General features: G+C 42.6%; 1 long non-coding RNA gene across 1 annotated transcript; it reads right to left on the reverse strand.

The window, feature by feature from the left end:
* Positions 1–865: 865 nt before the first annotated feature.
* On the reverse strand, positions 866–3,397 carry LOC142832174 (uncharacterized). The gene is made up of 4 exons (XR_012907201.1): positions 3,070–3,397; positions 2,718–2,849; positions 1,940–2,239; positions 866–1,141 (listed from the first exon to the last, which is right to left on the reverse strand). It is a non-coding gene; the product is annotated as an uncharacterized LOC142832174 (long non-coding RNA).
* Between the last annotated feature and the right edge of the window lie 19,936 nt (positions 3,398–23,333).

Consider the following 23,333-nt stretch of genomic DNA (forward strand, 5'->3'; position numbering starts at 1 on the left):
TCTGGGTTAACTCACTTAATATGGTTTTTTCTAGATCCATCCATTTGCCTGCAAATTTCAAGATGCCATTATATTTTACTGCTGTGTGGTACTCCATTGTGTAAATGTACCACATTTTCTTTATCCAATCTTCAGTTGAGGGGCATCTAGGTTGTTTCCAGGTTGACAGCGACCATCTTAATGACACACACTGAGCATGTCTACATGTAGGCTCTTTTCCATTATTATTGTGCTGCAAGGTGACTATGTCCCAAAGAGCTTATGATGACTGTTGCAGATTTTGAGTCATATGTTCCATTCCATGATCTTCTTGGGCTGCCCAAAATATATGTACAATCTTCTTTTCTTGTATTCTGACCTTACATCAAGAAGCTGCACAGTCCTAAAGCTGTTTTTGACATGAGAATGTATGGGCTCCCTGCATAAAATCCTATACCTCCTTTCTTCAAAAACCACTAGGTCTCCTCATTTGCTGTGTACAATAAGCCTACCTTCACTCTTTCATTTTCTGATGATTTGTTTTTAGATTTCCACCTATTTAATGTGACTCAGTTACAAATAGATGGGTCAGATCAAATGTTCTGCTGAAAATCATAGGGCTTTTTGCTCTTAACTCCCAACAGGAGAAGGCATGGAGAAAGTCATCCTGCACTTGGTTGACACCTGCACTGATGGAAATGGGTCTTGAGGTGAAATACTCTCCAGTTTTATCTATTAATAAGTTCATATGATGACATCTGTTTAGGCAGTTGCCATTGTTTGGTGATTGTAGGTATGAATTTCACAAACATGAGTGTGTTTGTGATCTTGACATCAGTATGTTTTCATAAGAACCTACATAGAAAGTAAAAAAATTTTAGATAGCTCCATTTTGAATTTATTTATTTTACTAATTGTGTTACCATACAAGAGAACAGCTTTCAAAATATATGTTTTTATCAGTGTACTTTGCTCATACTCCTCCATTAGGTTATCCTCACTTCCCCCTCCAGTGTGTAAGTTCCCTTTTTCTGTTTAAATATAACCGTTAAGGTCTCATTTCCTTCTCTGGCTATGAGAGACCTAAAAAAGCAGAACTCCAAGGGTTACCAGAACCAAAGCAGTGATCTGAATGAGATTCTCCACTCTGTAATCCTGGGAACTGTACAAAAAAATCACAACAAAGGAAGGTCAGAGGAAACATGAATGCTCACACAGGGCACATGCCTCCCACGGACAAGACTGTACCTTCTGTATCTATCTATTGCCATATCTAAGGTTTCTCCTTGGTCAGGTGTTTCAGTGTCTGACTTGTTCTGTAATGGGATGAACTGTTCCCAGGAAATAAAGAAGCAGAAGAGCATATTTATCCTGATGAGATGCAAAATGTTCCCCTGAGGACTTCTTATGTCTTATTTTCATGACTTAAGATAGACTATCTTTTATTTTCTGTGCATTGGTGCTTTGCCTGCGTGTGTGTCTGGGTGAGGATGTTGGATCCCCTGAAACTGAAGTTACAGACAGTTGGGAGACATCATGTGGGTGTTGGGAATAAAACTGGGTCCTCTGGGAGAGCAACCAGTATTCTTTTTATTTATTTATTTTGCATATCGGCCACACTTCCCCTCTCTCCTCTTCTCCTGTTCCCTCCCCTTACCTCCCTTCTACACCCCCATCCACTCCTCCTCCATCTCCAGCCAAAGATAATAGAGAGACCCTATCTTACAATTTGAAAAAGCATTTTTCCCTTCCTTTCTTCCTCTCCCCCAGCCCGTGTGTGTGTGTGTGTGTGTGTGTGTGTGTGTGTGTGTGTATGTGCGTGTGTGCGTGTGTGTGTGTGTGTGTGTTTTCTGTGGCCCCATTTAGCCACATCCCATTTTAGTTTCCCTGAAAGCAAGACTCATGAAAATGTATGGAGGAAACCTCAAAAATTATTGTGTCAATCACGGAGCTTCCTCACCTGACACCAGGAGCTTCAAAGGGTTACTGGATTCTGACCACACATATGGATTGATCTTGTAATTGCCATAGCATTTGCATGTCCATTTCTGGCCAAAGGTCACAGAACCCACGGAGAACAAGGCCTGGAACTGTCCATTGGTTACATGCTGTGCATATAGTCCTGGATAGGCTGTATTCTCCTTCCTCAGTCAAAATAAACCTATCATATCGAAGCAAGGAATCACACTGAATTGTCATCTTCCCTCCTGAGGTTTCTCAGAGCTGGGCAAGACTGAGATGGTGGGTTTTCTGTAGAATCCTACAAAAGAAGAAGGCAGCCAGGTGTGATGGCACAAGCCTTTAATCCCAGCACTCAGGAGGTAGAAGCAGGTAGAACTGTGACTTCAAAGCCAGTCTGGTCTATATAGCCAATTCCAGGACATCCAAAGCTGTGTAATAGAGAGAGCTTGTCTCAAAAAGACAACAAGAATGAGAATAAATAGAAGAGGGAGAGGCAGAAGGAGGAGGAGAAGGAAGGAGGAGGAGGAAGGAGAAGGCAGCCAGAATGTGTAAAATGACAAACTGACTCACAAATTCTTCCACAAGGACTGGGCTGTGAGAAAAAAGAATACCCTTTCTAGAGGGAGGATCTGGGCACTAGGATCCATGAGTGTCCCCTTAGCTGTCACCACCAGCTCCAGGGGGTCACTGTGCTCTGAACAGCCAGCATGGCTCAGATAGTAACAATGACACCACCCTGCGTGATGATCTGATAAAAATGAAATAGTGAAATTTACCTTGTTTTTGTGCTCGAATGAAGTCTGTCTGCATAAGGATGATGGGCTTCCTTCTCTTTCCAGATGGTACTCAAGAGCCTCAAAGACCCTGACACCATATGCTCATAGTTGTCCCCCAAGTGATCACAGAACCTGGTTCAGCCCAGATGGTGAACACACAGCATGTCCCAGAAAAGAAGTCAGAAGCTAGTTACGAGGATGCTCATTTCTCAGATCATTGTTTGCAAGCTCAGAACTGTCCAGCCTTCCCCAATATCAGCCCACATCTACTGTTCTCCCATCCCCTCTGCCTGGTATGACACATTGTCCCGAGTACAGTGAAGGTATCTGGGACAACTGGGAATACACTCACCAGCCAATACTGCTTTCTTGTAGCCCAGACTCAGCCCTGAAAGAGATTGTCCTGAGAGAAGTTCATCCTGAAAGCTGAGGAGATCCCCTCCTACCAAGAGCCTCCTGTGCCCTTGGATTCTCCTCACATGCCAGATCCGGTCTTGGAGTGGGGTCTCTCCTTGATGTAGGTGACTCCTTCCCCTTTTCACGTCTCACTAAGGCTAAACAGGACCAGGGGGGTGAGAGCCATGGTATCTTCTCTCACTAACTACTGTTGTGCAGGCAGTCTGATGAAGAGGCACGCAGGGTGTGGCCTTTGTTGGCCTTGTCTTCTCAGAGACAAAGGCACTAACAGCCCCACAGGAAGAGGAACTGACCACCTCAGGAGGTTGGTCTTCATCTTCTTAGGGCTGGGACACAGGCAATGGTGGGAACAAGACTGTTGACATTTTAAATACAAAGAAGTTCTTTTTCAGGTCCATGGACATATGACTTAATGGTGCGCATTTCAATAAGTCAGGAAATAAACCCCTCAGGTGAGGGAGGCTGAGGGCTGGCCATCCATCTGAGAGGAACACCATAGGGTCTCCCTCCCTCCTTCATCCTGCCATGTGTCTACACAGCACTGTGTGGTCCTTACCATGGCCAGAATCCTCCAAACCCTGAAGGAATTTTGAAGAAGATACACATCGGTGTTTCAAAGAAAACACTTCATTCTGGACATGAGCCGGGAGGGATGAAGAGGAATAAGAAAGGAAAAAATAGGTTATCTGGGCTCAGTATGAGGGCTTCATCAACTGCTCCTTTCTCATTTATTTGCTTTTTCTTATCAAATCACACTTGGTTGTCCCCAGAGTTGTTGGGCTTGCAGTCAGAACCCCAAAACCCCTCGCAATTCAGGTTCAAGCACTTGTTCTCAATAGAACAAATAGAAGGACAGAGGTGGTAGTGAAAAACAGAGAGGAAATTTGTTCAGTGTGACAACTCTGAAAAAATCTGCTTTGCAGAAGGATGCTGGCCTCCTTCCTGGAGTAAGGCTGTGGTTTATTGCCCCAAACTTCCTCCTTCTGGCTTCTTCGTTTCTGTAAGACATTATGGCTCCTCTTAACCCTTCTCTATGGACCAGTTCATGTCGTTTCTTCTTCCTCATCCCCACCCTTTTGTTCCTTCCTCAATTTCTCCTCTCTCCTGACAACAAATCCTAGCCTGAAAATGTCTGCATGTCTAGATACTAATGCTCACTAGAAGAAAGTCTCCAGTTTCCCCTTGAGACATGGGGAAAATATTTACCAATGGCCTCCATCCCATATTCTTCAAGGTGAAAACATTGCGACACCACCTCTCAGGTTGTTGTGAGGATCATGCAATATAGTGGCATTCTCCTTTTTCAGAATAAGACATGGGATCAAGAGTACTTGTGGTGGAAATAACTCATTAGTGTTCCGCATCTGCCCCCTACTGCACAGGAACCTAAGATGCCATACTGTACCCTGGGTAGAAAGGCAGGTGTACAACACAAGCTCCACACTCAGGAAAATTATTAACCAAAGTTTATTTTAGAAATTTTATTAAAGAGATTGGAGATAAAGTTCAGGAGTAAAGAACACTGCCTGCTCTTCCAGAGGACCTGAGTTTGATTCCCAGCAACCACAATGAGTGGCTCACAACTGTCTGTTGTGTAGTGTCCCAGCACCAGGAGATCTGAAACAATATTACAGCTTCTGTGACGACACACACTTGCGTGCACACAATACACACACACGGGGAAGGGGGGCATGCATTCACACATATACATAAATAAAAAGTTATTTTTTTAAAGTTTCACCAAGGAAGCAATGTTTAATTGCTGTGACCTCTGAAGCATGGTGTACCTCTACGGTGGTTTCAATGAGAACTACCATAGACCTGTGTATTTGAACACTTGGTCCCCATTTGGTGACATTATTTGGGGGGAGATTATGGAACTTTAGGACATGGGAGGCTTTCTGGAGAAAGTAGGTCGTTGAAGGTGGGCTTTGATAATTTATAGTTTTGACCCATGTCCAGTTCAACGTCTCTGCTTCTTGGTGGGCATCTTAGTCCCACAACCTGCTGTCATGCTGTCCTCTCAATTATGGATTATCTAACCCTCTGGAACCATAAATAAAAGCAAACATTAGTCTATAAGTTGCTTCTAGCCATAATATTTTATCAGAGCAACAGAAAAGTAATTAATGTGAACCCCCTTCTGCTATAAAGATTATGTGTGTTGGTTCTTCATTTTCCTGCTGGACTATAGCTCATAAAGCATAAATTTAACTATTAGCACGTCAAAGTATGTAATTCAACAACACTGAATAAATTCTCAATGATACACAGCTACCACCATAATCTAATCTAGCTGTCACCGGCCCAAAAAGAACTCCATGTCCACAAAGCAGACACTGTGGTTGTCCACTGTACAGTTTGTGATTTCTACAACTGTAGAGCTGTTGGTTACAAGTGAATATTGTTTTAATTTGTTTTTCAAACTAGTGTAGAAAGCAATTCTACTTTTGTAAAGATTTATTTTTACTATTTTTAATTATGGGTATGTGGAAGGAGGTGTACACATGAGTAGAACACCCTTGGAAGCCAGAAGAGGGCACTAGATCCCCTGAAACTGGAGTTGCAAGTGGTTTTGAGACTGAACCCAGTCCTCTACAAAAGCAGTATGTGTTTTTAAACTCTGAGCCATCCTCCCGTACTCTGTTCTTATTTGTCCTCCTCCACATTCCCTTTCCCAATCCCTCTATTCCTATTCTGCTTTATTTCTTCTTCCCCCAAATTCCCATCTTGTGGATGTGCCTTATCCATGAAATACAGAGTTAATGACATGATTAATCATACTCTATCATTTAGCACATTTCAGTCATCTCATATTATTCTATTACTATAGGATGTATCACAACTCAATTTCTCCTAGATTGAATGCAATGTACTCTACATTGGTACAATGTTGTATGCTGTTAAGCTTGTTAAAAACTGGATTCTGGGAGTTTTGGAGGACTCTCCTGTTGCAGACTCTAGCATGTTTATTGCAAGTGTTCTCCAAGTTGAAGATGGGAGTTGTAAATAATCCCACTCTAGCTCAGAATTGAGTATATTGGTTATTTATTTAGGGGTAGACTCACAGGTCACAGTCCTCTGCACAAACAGAGAACAGGAACCAAATCCAGCAGCCAGAAGAGAGAGCGACCACACGCTTTACTTTGGCATTTATAGTATAAGAGGCCATGTTCAAGTAGGCTGGTATCTTTTTTAAAGATAATTTAATTCAGTCATTTATTTAGCAAACAAAATTAATCTCATATATATATATATATATATATATATATATATATATATATATATATATGATGTGTGTATGTATAATTTTAGTTTAGGAGTAGATTTATTCTGAACTACATAGAAAGTATTGGTATCACATTTTCTTAAATTTTTTTCAAAATTAATTCCAAATACATAAAAAATATAAGGAGGAAAGAAACTAGAAATATAAGCATTTCCAAATAAGAAAAATACACAATGCTCAATGTTGCCTTCTGAATACAGTATAAATTATATGATTCTATATAGGTATTTTATAAATATTTACTAACTTTCATCTTAAATATTTTATCATTAAATGCTGCTGAAGTAATGTTTTATTTTTCATATATATATATATATATATATATATATATATATATATATATATATAAAATTTCTGCCTCCTCCCCGCTCGCATTTCCCTCTCCCTCCCCTCACTCTTCTCCCCCTCCCCCCTCTCTTCTCCCCTTCCCTTTCGAGTCCAAAGAGCAGTCAGGGTTCCCTGCCCTGTGGGAAGCCCAAGGCCCTCCCCCTCCATCCAGGTATAGGAAGGTGAACATCCAAACTGGCTAGGCTCCCACAAAGCCAGTACATGCATTAGGATCAAAACCCAGTGCTGGGCTGGAGAGATGGCTCAGTGGTTAAGAGCATTGCCTTCTCTTCCAAAGGTCCTGAGTTCAATTCCCAGCAACCACATGGTGGCTCACAACCATCTGGAATGAGGTCTGGTGCCCTCTTCTGGCCTACAGACATGCACACAGACAGAATATTGTATACATAATAAATAAATATTTTTAAAAAAAAAACCCAGTGCCATTGTCCTTGGCTTCTCATCAGCCCTCATTGTCCACCATGTTCAGAGAGTCCGGTTTGATCCCATGTTTTTTCAGTCACAGTCCAGCTGGCCTTGGTGAGCTCCCATTAGATCAGCCCCACTGTCTCAGTGGGTGGGCGCATCCCTCGCGGTCCTGACTTCCTTGCTCATGTTCTCCCTCCTTCTGTTCCTCATTTGGACCTTGGGAGCTCAGTCCATTGCTCCAATGTGGGTCTCTGTCTCTATCTCCATCCATCGCCAGATGAAGGTTCTATGGTGATATGCAAAATATTCATCAATATGGCTATAGGATAGGGCCATTTCAGGTTCTCTCTCCTCAGCTGCCCAAGGAACTAGCTGGGGACATCTCCCTGGAAACCTGGGAGCCCCTCTAGAGTCAAGTTTCTTGCCAACCCTAAGATGGCTCCCTTTATTAAGATATATACTTCCCTGCTCCCGTAACCACCCTTCCTTTATCCCAACCATCCCATTCCCCCAAGCTCTCCCCATCCTCCCCTTCTCACTTCTCTCTCCCAATCTCCCCTTACCGCCGTCCCACCCCCACTCTTAATTTTTGCCTGGTAATCTTGTCTACTTCCAATATCCAGAAGGATAACTATATGTTTTTCTTTGGGTTCACCTTCTTATTTATCTTCTCTAGGATCACAAATTATAGGCTCAATGTCCTTTATTTATGGCTAGAAACCAATTATGAGTGAGTACATCCCAAGTTCATCTTTTTGGGTCTGGGTTACCTCACTCAGGATAGTGTTTTTTATTTCCATCCATTTGCATGCAAAATTCGAGAAGTCATTGTTTTTTACCGCTGAGTAGTACTTTAATATGTATATATTCCACACTTTCTTCATCCATTCTTCCATTGAAGGGCATCTAGGTTGTTTCCAGGTTCTGGCTATTACAAATAATACTGCTATTAACATTGTTGAACAAATGCTTTTGTAATATGATAGGGCATCTCTTGGGTATATTCCCTAGAGTGGTATTGCTGGGTCCAGGGGTAAGTTGATCCCGAATTTCCTAAGAAACTGCCACACTGATTTCCAAAGTGGTTGCACAAGTTTGCATTCCCACCAGCAATGGATGAGTGTACCCCTTACTCCACAACCTCTCCAGCAAAGGCTATCATTGGTGTTTTTGATTTTAGTCGTTCTGACTAAGATCTCAAAGTTGTTTTGATTTGCATTTCCCTGATCGCTAAGGAGGTTGAGCATGACCTTAAGTTTCTTTTGGCCATTTGAACTTCTTCTGTTGAGAATTCTCTGTTCGGTTCAGTGCCCCATTTTTTTTTCATGCAATCGCCAACTTTATTCACAGCATCCGATAATTTACACTCTGAGGGTTCATTGGGTTAATTAGCATTTTACAGTCCAGTTTCTTACACTACTGGCTGAAGAAATTACTACAGCACTTACCCCTTTTGTTTAAATAAGAGAGTTCTAAGCCTAATACAAAACTATATACAATAAGAACAAATACCAAGTATAAAAATTAGAATTACAACCAGCATAAACAATATCAAGCAAGAAACATATGCTAAATGTTTCGATAATTTTACTATTTTAAGGAGTCTAAGTCTTGTATTAGAAATAGTTTGGCCACAGAGAAACCCTGTCTCAAAAATCCATAAAGAAAGAAAGAAAGAAAGAAAGAAAGAAAGAAAGAAAGAAAGAAAGAGTGCTTGGCCAAGTCCTGAGAGGAAAGTAACTATGATTATCTAGTCATCAACCCCATTGAAGACCTGAGAAGGGAAATAATATTACCTGAGTAAACAGGAAGTGCAATGAAGCAACTTCTAAAATGTGCAGAAAAAAAATGACAGAGACAACTGGCTACCTGGGTAATCACCCAAAGCCTCATTTGTAATGTTGGAACAATTAACTTTGGCTAAGGCCTAGAGTAACTGACAGACCGTTTTCAGAAGCAGGAAATTTTCAAAACCATCTTACCCTGTCTGGGAAAGATTTGACAGTCTTTTTTCTTGTATCCCACTTCTCGTGTCCGGACACCATGCATTTTGTCAGTGGTCGAGGCCTGGGCGGCTCTTTGCCCAGAGGCCAACTGTGTCAAGAAGAAAACAAGCTCCAAGTGGAGTGTCTTTGGTGCTCAACACTCTCTCAGGAATTGGTGTTGTTGGGAGCAATTGTGTCTCCTGGTAACAAAACCCTAAGTTATTTAAATGCTATATTCTACAGCTCTTTGAAGTAGTTGAAGATTATCTGTCTATGTAGAATACAATCTCTATGTATCTAAAGAACCTGATTAGTCTAAGTATGACAAACATAGAAGAATATTGACCTATTATTCTTAATACCTATATAGCTAAAGATGAAAACTTCATTAGAATATTAAACAATCTTTAAGCAACTTTGCAACATATAAGGACAATGACCTCAAAATGTAAACAATGTATAAGTATCTTGATCATAGGTAGAAATGTATAATGCAATATAATAAATATATCCTAAAATTGTATCAGTATGCAAAATGCCTTAAGCAGAGGTAGAAGCATGCAATCATGCAATATGACAATATAACTTTGCCTAAGTGAACAAATATAAACAGAAAAAAGAGTGTGTAGTACAGAGCGGCGGGGCTGCGTCCCTGGCACCCCTGCCGCCTGCATGGCTAGCTTTAGCTTATGCCCCGAAATAATTGCATGGAAACTGTATTCTTTTAAACACCGCTTGACCCCTTAGTTTCAGCCTCTTAACCCATTTCTATTATTCTATGTAGCACCACGAGGTGCGCTTACCAGGGAGATTCTAGCCTACGTCTGTCTGGAGTGCGAGAATCATGGTGACTCTCTGACTCAGCTTCTTTCCCCCAGCCTTCCATTCTGTTTACTCCACCCACCTAAGGGTGGGCCTATCAAATGGGCCTAGCAGTTTCTTTATTGCTTAACCAATGAAATCAACAGATTGATATATGACACTCCCCCATCAGGAGTGTATTCAATATAACAAATATAATTTGAATTTGTTTCAATATATAAGAATCTATGCCAATGTAAATTTCCTATAAATAATAGCTCACATGTATTCACTCTATAACTTACTATTATTAATAACCTAAGTAAGTTCATACTGATATACATATTAGTCCATTTAATATCCCTTTTTTCTTTTTTTTCAGAGAGATCTCTGAGCCCACATAAATTCCATCCCAGCCCCCAACCCTATACCAGTTATAATCAACCCCTAATTGAAGTCCCTAACCCTGAAGACAAACTTTGTTCAGAGAGGGGACATCATCTTCTAGAATTACTTCCAGCTGTCATGGGGGCAATGTTCTTTCTATGGTATTCTGTAAAAGTAAAATGATGGTTAAGTTTCAAGATTACTGTCTGCCTCTGCCTCCCAAGTTCTCGCACTACCATCCCATACTGGTCATTGTGTTTCTTCACAGGAATATTTACCCTAAGACAGTGAGGGGGGCTTCATAGAATCATGTACAGGTCTAGATGAAACTAAAGAATGATGCTTTCTAAGGAAGAAGAATCTCTACTGACAGACAGTCTCAGGTATGAATATCAAGTTCATCTGTCCCTGAGTTTTCCAACTTGTTAGGTCCACGTGCATATTTAGAGTTGCTAACCTTAATAATTGTGTGATCAATTAATGTTGGGGGCCAGCCTTGACAAAATTACCTTTCTTCCAGAGTGGAGGCTTGGGAATTTAGAAACATAATAAAGAATACAAAGATGCAAACAAATATAATAAAATGCAGAAACACATAGGATAGTATCAGGAGGGAATTTCAGTGAGTACTGAAATTTCACCTGTGTTTAATTTCCAACCACTTAATATACCCTTATTTCAAAAGGTAGGAGTAGAACAAAAGGACTGCATTAACATACAAATTGAAAGTCATGGGATACATTCATTGCTCATGCCCTTGACTCATGTTCTAGACCAAACACTCTGTAGGCAAACCACTCCCTGGGTGGAATCCCAAGTTATTTCCATAAAGGGAACTGGAACTTAGTTAGATCCTTAGACTTTTGTGTTGGGTAGGAACCAACTACTTCCCTATTTTAGGAGAACAAGTTCTAGCAACTAGCCACACCTGTTGACAATAGCCTTGAGAGAGTAGAACTCTGATTTACAAATAGGTGGGGCATTTGTTTGAGTTAGAAGCACAATAATCTGTCCCAAACTCTCTGACCTTTGGCCTCTTTGGGCCTCCACAAATTAAGGGTGTGTGTGTGTGTGTGTGTGTGTGTGTGTGTGCGCGCGCGCACGCACGCGCACTCACACACGTGTATGCATGCATGCACAAATTCAGTTGGTTTTGATTCTCTATAGAACTCAGACTTTAGGGGATGGAAAGATGGCTCAACGGTTAAGAGCATTGCCTGCTCTTCCAAAGGTCCTGAGTTCAATTCCCAGCAACCACATGGTGGCTCACAACCATCTGTAATGAGGTCTAGTGCCTGCAGGCATACACACACACACACACACACACACACACACAGAGAGAGAGAGAGAGAGAGAGAGAGAGAGAGAGAGAGAGAGAATGAATACTGTATACATAATAAATAAATAAATATTTTTAAAAAAAGAACTCACACTACTATCCAGGTGGTGGTGGTGCACATCTTTAATCCCAGCACTCGGGAGGCAGAGGCAGGTAGATCTCTGTAAGTCTGAGGCCAGCCTGGTCTACAAGAACTAGTTCCATGACAGAAACCAAAGCTACAGAGAAACCTTGCTTCAGAAAAAAAAAGAACTCAGACTACTACAATAAGAATTTCTTCTTAGTAGAATGAAAATATTCTAGAACTTTATAGGTAGAGATACTGATTACACAGAATACCAAATGTAGCAAATTTCACTGAATTGTACAGCTCCAATGAGTAAGTAGTTAATTTTGACCAATGAAAAATATAAGACAATAAAAAAAACTCCTATTCAATTCAGTTATGCAATTTACAGACCAAAGAAAGGATTCTGTGCCAGTCCAGCTTGGAAAACTAATGAGTTGCTTGAAGTCACTTACAGAAGCACATTCAAGATGTCATTTACATAAACATGGTGATTCACATGCAGCTACTGAAATGGATTAATTAAAAATGCTGTGGATCCCCAAGTAGCTGCAGTGACATAAGCACTGCAGGTCCCTTAGTGGCAGCAGGCAGAAGGCCAAGAGGGATGGCATCTCCTAGACACCTGCCTTCTTACCTTCCTCAAGAAACAAATGCCTGGCATTTCCAGGATGACAATGAACAGGATGCCTTTCCAGCCACACCTCCCGTTAAAGGTGGACCCACCAACACTCACTCTCCCTGAGTCTCATGACAATAAATGTAATGGATTAATAAAAATATGCTGCAGATCCCCGGTGGGCGGCAGTGGTTGAAATCTTGCAGGTCACGAGTGACAGCAGTGGGCTCATGTGGGAGGAGGCAGTGAACAGCAAGTCCAGCATGTCCTGACAGCAGCCAGTCCCAGGCAGGTATGGCACTGTTCCCCAAGTGGCTGCAGCAGGCCACAAGGAAAAACAGAAGGATGGGCATGACATAAGACCACACCACAGGTCTTTGAAGGTGGCTGGTCCTGAGTAGGGAAACACGTGGCAGGTGAGAGACAGAGACATGGATAGGCATGCCATGCAGAGTGAGGTTGCACATTTATTTAGAGGGTTATAAAGGGGAAGGGAGAAAGGGAGAAGAGCAGAGAGAGAGAGAGAGAGAGAGAGAGAGAGAGAGAGAGAGAGAGAGAGAGAGAGAGAGAAGCTGCCCCTTCAAGATCGAGATGAAGAAGAAGAGACTCAGGCTGCAAGCAGGAAGGAAGATCTGCCTGCCTCATCGGACAAGGAGAGAGTGGGTGTGGCTTGTCTCTTAAAGAATCAGAACAGATCATTACAGCTAGAACATCAAAAAAGTTCTCTTAAATTTTACATATTCTGGGGGATGGAGAAGTGGCTCAGAGTTTAAGAGCACTGGCTGCTCTTCCAGAGGTCCTGAGTTCAATTCCCAGCAACCATATGGTTACTCACAATCACATATCTTGAGATTGGATGCCCTCCTCTAGTCTGCAGGTGTACATACAGATAGAGTAATTGTATACATTAAATAAATTAATTAATTAATTAAGGCTATAGAGATGGCTCAGTGGTTAAGAGCACTGATGCTCTTCCAAAGAACCCAGGTTCAATTCCCAGCACCCACCTGGCAGCACACAACTGTCTATAATTCTAGCTCCAGGAGACCCAACACTCATGGCAAAACACCAATGTACATAAACTATAAATAAATAATTAATTAAATATAAATAAATATATAAATAAACCTTTAAAAAAAACTTTACATATCTCACTACTAGCAAACGTGCCCTTCTTAAGAGGATTGGGGAGAGAGCTTGGAAGAATGGGATGATTGAGATGGAAGAAGGGTGGATATAGGAGCAGGGAAGAAGATATCTTAACTAAGGGAGCCATTTTAGAGTTGGCAAGAGACTTGGCTCTAGAGCGGTTCCCAGGTGTCCAAGGGGATTTCCCCAGTTAGGTCCTTGGGCAGCAGAGGAAAGGGTGCCTGAACTGGCCTTATCCCATAGCCACACTGATGAATATCTTGCATATCACCATAGAACTTTCATTTGGCGATGGATGGAGATAGAGACAGAGACCCACATTAGAGCACTGGACTGAACTCCCAAGGCCCAGATGAAGAGCAGAAGGATGGAGAACATGAGCAAGGAATTCAGGAGGTGCATCCACCCATGAAGATGGTGGGACTGATCTAATGGGAGCTCACCAAGGCCAGCTGAACTGGGACTAAATAGCATGTGATCAAACAGGACTCTCTGAATGTGGTTGCCAATGAGGGTGGACTGAGAAGCCAATGATAATTACACCGGGTTTTGATTCTACTGCCTGTAATGGCTTTTTGGGAACCTAGTCTGTTTGGATGCACACCTTCCTAGACCTGGATGGAGGGGGGAGGGCCTTGTACTTCCCACAGGGCAGGGAACCCTGACTTCTCTTAGGACTGGAGAGGGAGGGGAAGGGGGAGTGGAGAGAGTGGAAGGGAAATGGGAGGATGGGAGGAAGTGGAATTTTTTTAAAAAGAAAGAAGGAAAAAAAGAAAGAAAAAAAGAAAGGAAGGAAGGAAGGAAGGAAGAAAGAAAGAAAGAAAGAAAGAAAGAAAGAAAGAAAGAAAGAAAGAAAGAAAGAAAGAAGTGCCCTTCTTATATAATGCATGGATGGTATGGGATGCCATGAGCCTATCACAGTTTCACTACTACAAGATCTCAACATTACAAGCTGACAAAAGTCTGATGTGTTTATTTTGAGTGATGTAGCACAGACACAGAAAGACAATTATCACATGTACTCACTTATAGGTGGTTTTTAAACATAAAGTAAAGAAAACCAGCCTAAAGACCACAATCCTAGAGAACTTAGACAACAATGCAGATACTAAGAGAGACATCCATATATCTAATATACATGGGAAGTAGAAAGTAGAAAAAGACAAGATCTCCTGAGTAAATTCGGAGCATGGGGACCTTGGGGGAGGGTTGAAGATGAAAGGGAGAGGCAGGGAGGGGAGAAAAATGTAGAGCTCAATAAATATCAATAAAATTTAATAATTAAAAAATAAAGAAAAAGTCTGATGTGTTATAAACATTCTTATTACATGTACTGTACACTCATAGGCACTGAGAGAAGATGTCCTGTCTAGACTAATCCAAGCCCACATCTTCCCTGTTACCCTTCTGTCACTCAGCCTGGAGCAGAGCAATATCTTTTGATCTATCTGGACCTCATCAATGTCTTAAGATTCTTCACTTCCTGCTAAATTCTGAATCCTTCCCTGGATATGCTCAGAATCTAGATGCCTTCCCTAATAGTTTTCTCATCAGGATGCAGACTCAAGAGAATCGTTTTTGTTTTGTTTTTTTTTTCTGGTTGCTGTCCACAGTGCTGATTGAGATGTTGGCATTCTACTCTGAGTTCAGCACCATGGTCAGAATCTATAGGTTCGTGCGGCTTCTTCCAAGTACTGCGGCTGTCTGAACTAGAGGATGCATAAAAGCTAAATCATTTGCTTTTCGTACACATAGTCTTCCTGAAGAAATATGCCATTGGACTGAGCTAAGTTGTCAAAGTGTCTGCCTACCATGCATAAATTCTGAGGATCTAGCACCTGCTTCACAGAAATGGTGTGGTGGTACCTACCTGTAATCCAGCATTCATGAAGTAGAAGTGAGAGAATAAGAAGTTAAGGTCATCTTCACCTACTATATAGTGAGTTCTAGGTTAGCCTGGGTTATATAAGACCTTGAAAGGGTGAAGGGAAGGAGGGAGGGAGGGAGGGAAAGAGAGAGGAAGGGAGGGAGGGAGGAAGGGAGGGAGGGAAAGAGAGACGGAGGGAGGGAGGGAAAGAAAAAAGAGAAAGTGGGGGCATGAGCATAAGCTTGAAATAAGTAAAAAGACATCCATATTTAGCATCAATTCAAATTCTCTCCACACTCCATGAATTCTGACTAGAAGGAGAATTCAGAAGTTCAGTTGTCCTCTTATGCCTCAAAAGTACTTTCTTTTTGTTAATTGCACAATACCACAGACCTGGTGATCTATAAAGAAATGGTTTTTGGCTCATTTTTCTGCTATAATATTGAGTCCACATCTGGTGGCAGCTGTCTTGATGTAACATTTGTCATCAAGTGGTGACAGACAAGGAGCACCTGACAGATCTAGCCAAGCTAGTTAGACATGGTGGTTCATGTCTGCAATCCCAGAACTTGGGAGGTGGAGGCAGGAGGCTTGGCAGTCCAAGGATGTCTTCTGCTTATAGAAAGTTTAAGGGCAGCCTAGGATACATGAGACCCCATCTCAAAAAGAGGGGGGGGGAGGAGAAAGCAGGGAGACAAGAGGGAAGGATGAAAGGAAAACGGACTGGTTAGACTGTGAAATGGGTAAAGGCACTTGTATCCCAGTCTCACAACCTGAGTTTGATCCGCAGGACCCTAATGGTAAAAGGAAATAACTCCTTCCAGCTGTCTTTTGACCTCCATACACAACATTGTGTGGCATGGGCATGATGAGCTCAACGTGTGTGTGTGTGTGTGTCATAAATTCATACACAAAAATATATAAATGTAATAAAAAGTTTAAATAAAAAAAGGAAAATAAGATGAAGGAAAGAAGTCAATTCTAGGGGCTGGAGAGATGGCTCAGTGGTTAAGAGCTCTGATTTCCCTTCCAGAGGATATGAGCTCAATTCCCAGCAATCACAGGATGACTCACAGCCATAACCATCTAAAGTGGAATCTAATGCCCTCTTCTGACATGCAGTTAACATGCAGTTAGAGCACTCATACATAAAATAAATAAATAATCCTTTTTTTAAAAAAAGAAGTCAATTCTAAAAGTAGTTTGCTAAACCTGTTTGTAGGCTATGAGATCCAAGATACAGAGGAGACTTGGGAGAATGGATATTACCTTCTATTGTGAATGTGATTAAGAGGGTCCTACAAGAAATTCATCAAGAGATAAAAAGGATTTGGAGTGGACAGGAGAGAGTCCAACAGAATAAGAGGTAGGAAAAAAAGGTGAGTCCCAACATATCTGGAAATACTGCTGTCATGGGTATTTTTTTATTGGCATGATAAACACCATGACTGTGGTAGTTTAAATGAGAATGCCCCCCAAAGGCTCAGTTACTGGAACTGTTTGAAAAGAATTAGTAAGTGTGACCTTGTAAGGTTTCAAAAGGTTTAAGAGGTTTCAAAAGCCCAGCCTCTCTTTCTCTCTCTCCTGTGCCTGCAACTTGTGGATCAGATGTGATCTCCCAGCTACTTCTCCAGCACCACACGTGCCCACTGCCGCACTCCTTGCCATGACGACCACGTAAGCAAGCCCCTAACTAAATGCTCTCCTTTTTGGGAGTTGCCTTAGTCATGGTTTCTCTCTACAGAAGCAGAACAATAACCGAAAGCAAGTTGGGAAGGCTAGAGTTTATTTCATTTTCAGGACTGTAGTCCATCATCCAGGGAAGTCAGAGCAGTAACTCAAGCAGAGTCTGGAGGCAGAAACTTGATTCAGAGGCCATGGAGGAGAGAGCTAATTACTGGCTTCCTCCTTATGGCTTGTTCAGCCCACTTCCTTATACCTCCCCGGACCACTTGACAGGGGTGGTGTAGCATGAACTCTAATTGGTCTTAATAATAAAAACCTGAAGTCAGATATCATGGTAAATACCGAAAGATCAGAGAGCCAGTTACTAGAAAGATCTTTTACCTCTACTAAATCTTCAGACCAAAGTGAGTAAGATCCTGTCTCCACGAATCCTCAAACTGAATGCTCCAAGCTCTTGTCCCCTCCCACCTTATATTTTTTTTCTCAGCCAAGCCATATCAGTACTGTCTCCACCTCCCTAGTGCTGGGATTAAAGGTGTATGATCCCAAGTGCTATAATCTGTTTGCGTGAGCTCTGTTTCTCTTTTAGGCAGATTCAATCTTGTGTAGCCCAGGGTGGCCTCAAACTCACTAAGATTCATCTACCTCTCTCTCCTGAGTGCTAGGATTACTGCTAGGTGTGTATGCCACCACCGCTTGACCTCTATGGCTAGCTATGGTAGCTAGCTCTGCACTCTGATCTTCAAGCAAGTTTTATTTGCTAGATCACAAACAAAATATCACCACACAGAGGCACCTCCCACAGTGGGTTGTCTCTTCCCACATCAACCACCAATCAAGAAAATGCCTCATAGACTTTGCCTGATAGAAACAACTCCTCAGTTAAGAGTCCCACTCTCGCGTAACTTTAGCCAGTGTCAGGTTATCACAAACCAAATCAGCACAACTGCCTCTCCTTGGCACTCACTTTTTTTAAAATTCATGTGTGCCCTGTCTTCGTGCACAACAGAAGAGGGAGTCAGATCCCATTACAGATGAGGGTGAGCCACGTTGTGATTGCTGGGAACTCAACTCCTAGAACTAGCTCTTGTAAACCAGGCTGACCTCAAGCTCACAGAGATCTGCCTGCCTCTGCCGCCCGAGTGCTGGGATTAAAGGCGTGCGCCACCACTGTGAGGCTTGAACTCGGGAACTTTGCAAGAGCAGTCAAGTGCCCTTAATTGATAAGTCATTTCTCCAGGCCCCTCAATACTGTTGATCCCCGATATCCCTAAGCATGGTGGTCTCTGGGAAGTCACCAACTAAGTCTACTTTCTCAAGGTAAAAGCGGCAGCTTAAGGCCCCTTCAGGAAATGTGCAGATAGGCATCGTGGACGCCATAGGTCGGATGCATCCACATGAGACATCAGCGGAGCTGGTGATCTGGCGCATTAGGCTGGGTGAGGAACCCCTTATAACAATGTGAGAAGATAACACATTCTGCTTTCAAAAATCGCTGTGGCACTTGCTCTGCAAGATGATGTGGTCTATGGTGTCGCCTAGCAGAGACAGAGAGAATATTGCCTTTTTAGCCCACTAGAGGGCAGCATTGTTATCCCGAATACCAGTTAGTTCTGTGTTTCCACCTGTGTGCAAATCTTCACAAAACCTTCTCCAATTTTAAGTCTCTGATCCTGGAGCGATGCTGGAGACCCTTAAAATTATCCCAATCATTTATTTTCCAACGCAAAGCCACGGTGAGAAGCCGCACTACGTTTGCTACCAAAGAACAAAAATTAACAAGGGTTGGTGAGAAGATGGAGAAATCAGAACCCTGAACTGGATGGCTCAGGCCTGTAACCTCAGCACAAGGGATGCAGACACAGGAAGACCGCTTAGGCTTTGGAGGCCAGCCTGGTCTACATAGTGAGCTCCAGAACAGCCAGGGTTACGTAGAAGACACTGGGGTGGGGGGAGAAAAAGAGGAAGGGAAGATGGGTGGAAAAGAAAGATAATTTAGAACCCTATGAAAAATCTTCAAAAATTAGGGATTAACTGGCCAAATCAAGCATAGTGATGATAGTGATGCACACCTTTAATCATGGGCAGGCATGAAGATCTCTCAGAGTTCAAGGCCAGCCTCATCTACGTAGTGAGTTCCAGGACAGTCACAGGTACATTACCAGACCCTGTCTCAGAAGAAAAAGGAGGAGGAGAAGATCCTGTTATGCACCGTAATGGACAAATATCAAGGACATTGTGCTAAAAGCAAACAAGCCAGCTCCATGTCCGTCCCCCCAAAAGACAAATATCATATGATTGCACTCATATAATATGTTTAAATGAGTTAAAGCCATAGAGACAGCCAGGTTGCCATCCCCAGGTGCTCAGACAGCTGAATCAAGAGTCTTGCCACAAATTCAGGGTCAACTTGGACCACAGAGGGATATGCTGTGTCAATAAGCAGGAAAAAATAGAGGTGATAGGGGAGCGGGAGCAGTGGGAGCTATTAAAGTGGCGTAATGCTCAATACTGCTTTTAACCACAAGGTTTTATTTTAAAGTTTGCTTTCTGTTTAAGCAGGAAACACAGATGTGGGGGGGGGGGGGTGGAGCCAGGGTCATAGGCCAGTTGCTCTGCAGATATTTGTGTGGGGTGGAGCCAGGGTCACAGACCAGTTGCTCTGCACCCAGGTGTGCAGAGCTCGTGCTGCAATCCCATCCACTTGAGTTGAGAGTCAGGCAGGAAAGTCCTAGGCAAACCTCACAAACCCTCTGCCAAGGGTTGTAGTCATCGTCTCCTGACACCTCCCTAATTCCTCAAATTTCCCACTTATTCCCAAGGCATCCAGTGTTCTTCCCAGGTGCCCAGTGGGCTTTTGGGAACTTCTGATGTGACGGAGTGAAAGTTGTAGAGGGAAATGTCAGGCTGTCTGCGCTTTGGGGCAGGAATAGTGACAGAAGCCTCAAATGAAAGAGGAAAGGAGCTGTATTAAAAGAGAGTGCTCCAGACATGTCTCCTCCCACACTCTCTCTTTGTCTCTTTCCATCCATTACCTTCTCCTTTCTTCCTTCCTTCTTTCCTTCCTTTCCTTTTCTTTCCTTTCCCTTCCTTCTTTCCTTCCTTCTTTACTTCCTTTCCTCCCTTCCCCTTCTCTCTGTATTCTCTGAACCCAGTGTTCTCACAAAGTCCTTTTGTTGCTGGACATCCCAATCCTGAGTTTCTCTGGCTCTGGACAGCCCACACCTAACAGTAAACTGTACAAACTCCAGAAGTTCCAGGCATCGGTCAGTGCAGATTTATGACACACACACCCCCAGCTTTATGGACTTTGGTACAGACTCTGCCTAGATGACTCAGTTTGGCTGATAGGATAGAGCGAGATAACGTACCACGTGCATAACACACCTATGAAACATAGTTCCTTGTTTATTTCCTGTTTGCTTGCTTGTTTTCTGAGTCAGTCTTGTTGTATAACCCAGGCTGGCCTCAGATCGGCCATTTGCCTGTTTCCTGTTCAGAGTACCGGGATCATAGGCAGGTGCCAATATATTTAGCTAGATGAGGGAGGGCCCTGCATTCAGCCAAAGCTCTGTAGATGCTTCCCTGCTGTTCTCCTACCTAGAATGAGGCAGCTCTGTTTCTTGCCTTCAGCTGAGGCAGGCCCTTCCCCTTCTCGGAGACCAGCCCAGACCAGCAGGTGCCTCAGGGCTGTGTCCTTACCCTTCTCCTCCTCTCTCCTTGCTCCTTTCCAGAGGAGACAGACTTCCTTGGTCCTCTGTAAGTTCTCTGGGCCTGAGCCAGTCATTGTGGGATGGGACCCAAGACAGCAGTGACCATTTCAATTTGAATAAATTAAATAACTAAATCAATCTAAAACTCCATTTTTTCAACCCCACTAAAACATCATCTTAAATGGTGCTAAAGGTCAATCTCGTGACCCCCTCATACAACAAATAAATAAAAATGTTAAACATAAAACTTTAAAAGAAGCTCATTTTGCAAGGTTATAGCGAGAACAATAGTTTTCTTTTTTACTCTTTGTTTTTGTTTGTTTGTTTGTTTTGTTTTTCAAGACAGGGTTTCTCTGTGTGCCCCGCCAGAATGGCAACTGTAGTTTTCCCTGAGGAAGGGACGTCAGGATTAACACACAGCACAACTTCAGGTTCTGCAGACAAGCCTTTATTGCACTTTCTCATACAGTATATATAGCCCTCAGCAGGGGAAGCCGAGCCGGGAAGCCGAGCCAGCAAAAGCAAGAAGCTCATCACCTTGGGGTAAACATCTTTAGAAACATTGCTGAAAACAACAAATTGTTCTTGTTTTTGTTCTGTTTTCGGAACAACCAACCACAAGAGTGCAAAACAGATCAAGTGAGGATGTGAAGGCCTTTCCTCAAGAAACCCAACATCTGTGTAGCTCTGGCTGCCCTGGGAGGCATTCTGTAGACCAGGCTGGCCTTAAACTCACAGAAATCTGGCTGCCTCTGCCTCTCCAGTGCTGGGATAAAGGGTGTTCACCACCACTGCCCAGCTAGTTTTCTTTTATTCTTTGGAATTTTCATACAATATACAGTGTATCTTTTTTTTTAATCTTTTTTTTATTGAGAAAATGAGAAAAAAAAAGTTTCCACCTCCTCCCAGCCTCCCATTTCCCTCCCCCTCCTCCCACCCTTCTCCCCCTCCTCCCACCTTTCTCCCCCTCCCCCCACTCCTTTCCCCCTCCCTCTCCAGCCCAAAGAGCAGTCAGGGTTCCCTGCCCTGTGGTAAGTCCTAGGTCCTCCCCCCTCCATCCATATCTAGGAAGGTGAACATCCAAACTGGCTAGGCTCCCACAAAGCCAGCACATTACTTAGGATCAAAACCCCTTGCCACTATCAGTCAGAACACATTGAACCTGATAGAAGAGAAAGTGGGAAGTACCCTACATCAGATGGGCACAGGAGATCGCTTCCTATGTGTAACCCCAACAGCTCAGACATTAAGGGCAACATTGAATAAATGGGACCTACTAAAACTGAGAAGCTTCTGTAAAGCAAAGGACACTGTCACTAAGACACAAAGGCAACCTACTGACTGGGAGAAGATCTTCACCAACCCCACAACAGACAAAGGTCTGATCTCCAAAATATATAGAGAACTCAGGACACTAGACTTTAAAATGCTAATTAACCCAATTAAAAATGGGGCACTGAACTGAACAGAGAATTCTCAGCAGAGGAAGTTCAAATGGCCAAAAGACACTTAAGGTCATGCTCAACCTCCTTAGCGATCAGGGAAATGCAAATCAAAACAACTTTGAGATATCATCTTACACCTGTCAGAATGGCTAAAATAAAAAACTCCAATGATAGCCTTTGCTGGAGAGGCTGTGCATGGTGATAGATATGGGTCTATTTTCATTCTTCTACAGGTTGACATCCAGTTATGCCAGCACCATTTGTTGAAGATGCTTTCTTTTGTCCATTGTATACTTTTGGCTCCTTTATCGAAAATGAGGTGTTCATAGGTTTGTGGGTTAAAATTCGGGTCTTCTATATGATTCCATTGGTCGACTTCTCTGTTTTTATGCCAGTACCACACTGTTTTCATTACTGTAGCTCTGTAATAGAGTTTGAAGTCAGGGATGGTAATGCCTCCAGACAATCCTTTATTGTATAGGATTGTTTTGGCTATCCTGGGTTTTTTGTTTTTCCATATAAAGTTGATTATTGTCCTCTCCAGATCTGTAAAGAATTTTGATGGGACCTTGATGGGGATTGCATTGAATCTATAAATTGCCTTTGGTAGAATTGCCATTTTTACTATGTTGATCCTCCCAATCCAAGAGCAAGGGAGGTCCTTCCATTTTCTGGTATACTCCTCAGTTTCTTTCTTCAATGCCTTAAAGTTCTTGTCAAATAGATCTTTCACTTCCTTGGTTAGAGTTACCCCAAGACATTTTATACTGTTTGTAGCTATCATGAAAGGTGAAGCTTCTCTGATTTCCCTCTCTGCTTCCATATCCTTTGTGTATAAGAGGGCGACTGATTTTTTGGAGGTGATCGTGTATCCTGCCACATTACTAAAGCTGTTTATCAGCTGTAAAAGTTCTTTGGTGGAGATTTGGGGGTCACTTATGTACACTATCATATCATCTGCAAATAAAGAAAGTTTAACTACTTCCTTTCCAATTCGAATCCCCTTGATCCCCTTATGTTGCCTTATTGCTATTGCTAGAACTTCAAGCACTATATTGAAGAGGTATGGCGAGAGTGGACAGCCTTGTCGTGTTCC

The sequence above is a fragment of the Microtus pennsylvanicus genome, chromosome 1, assembly GCF_037038515.1.
Source record: "Microtus pennsylvanicus isolate mMicPen1 chromosome 1, mMicPen1.hap1, whole genome shotgun sequence".
In the NCBI taxonomy this organism is placed as follows: domain Eukaryota; kingdom Metazoa; phylum Chordata; class Mammalia; order Rodentia; family Cricetidae; genus Microtus; species Microtus pennsylvanicus.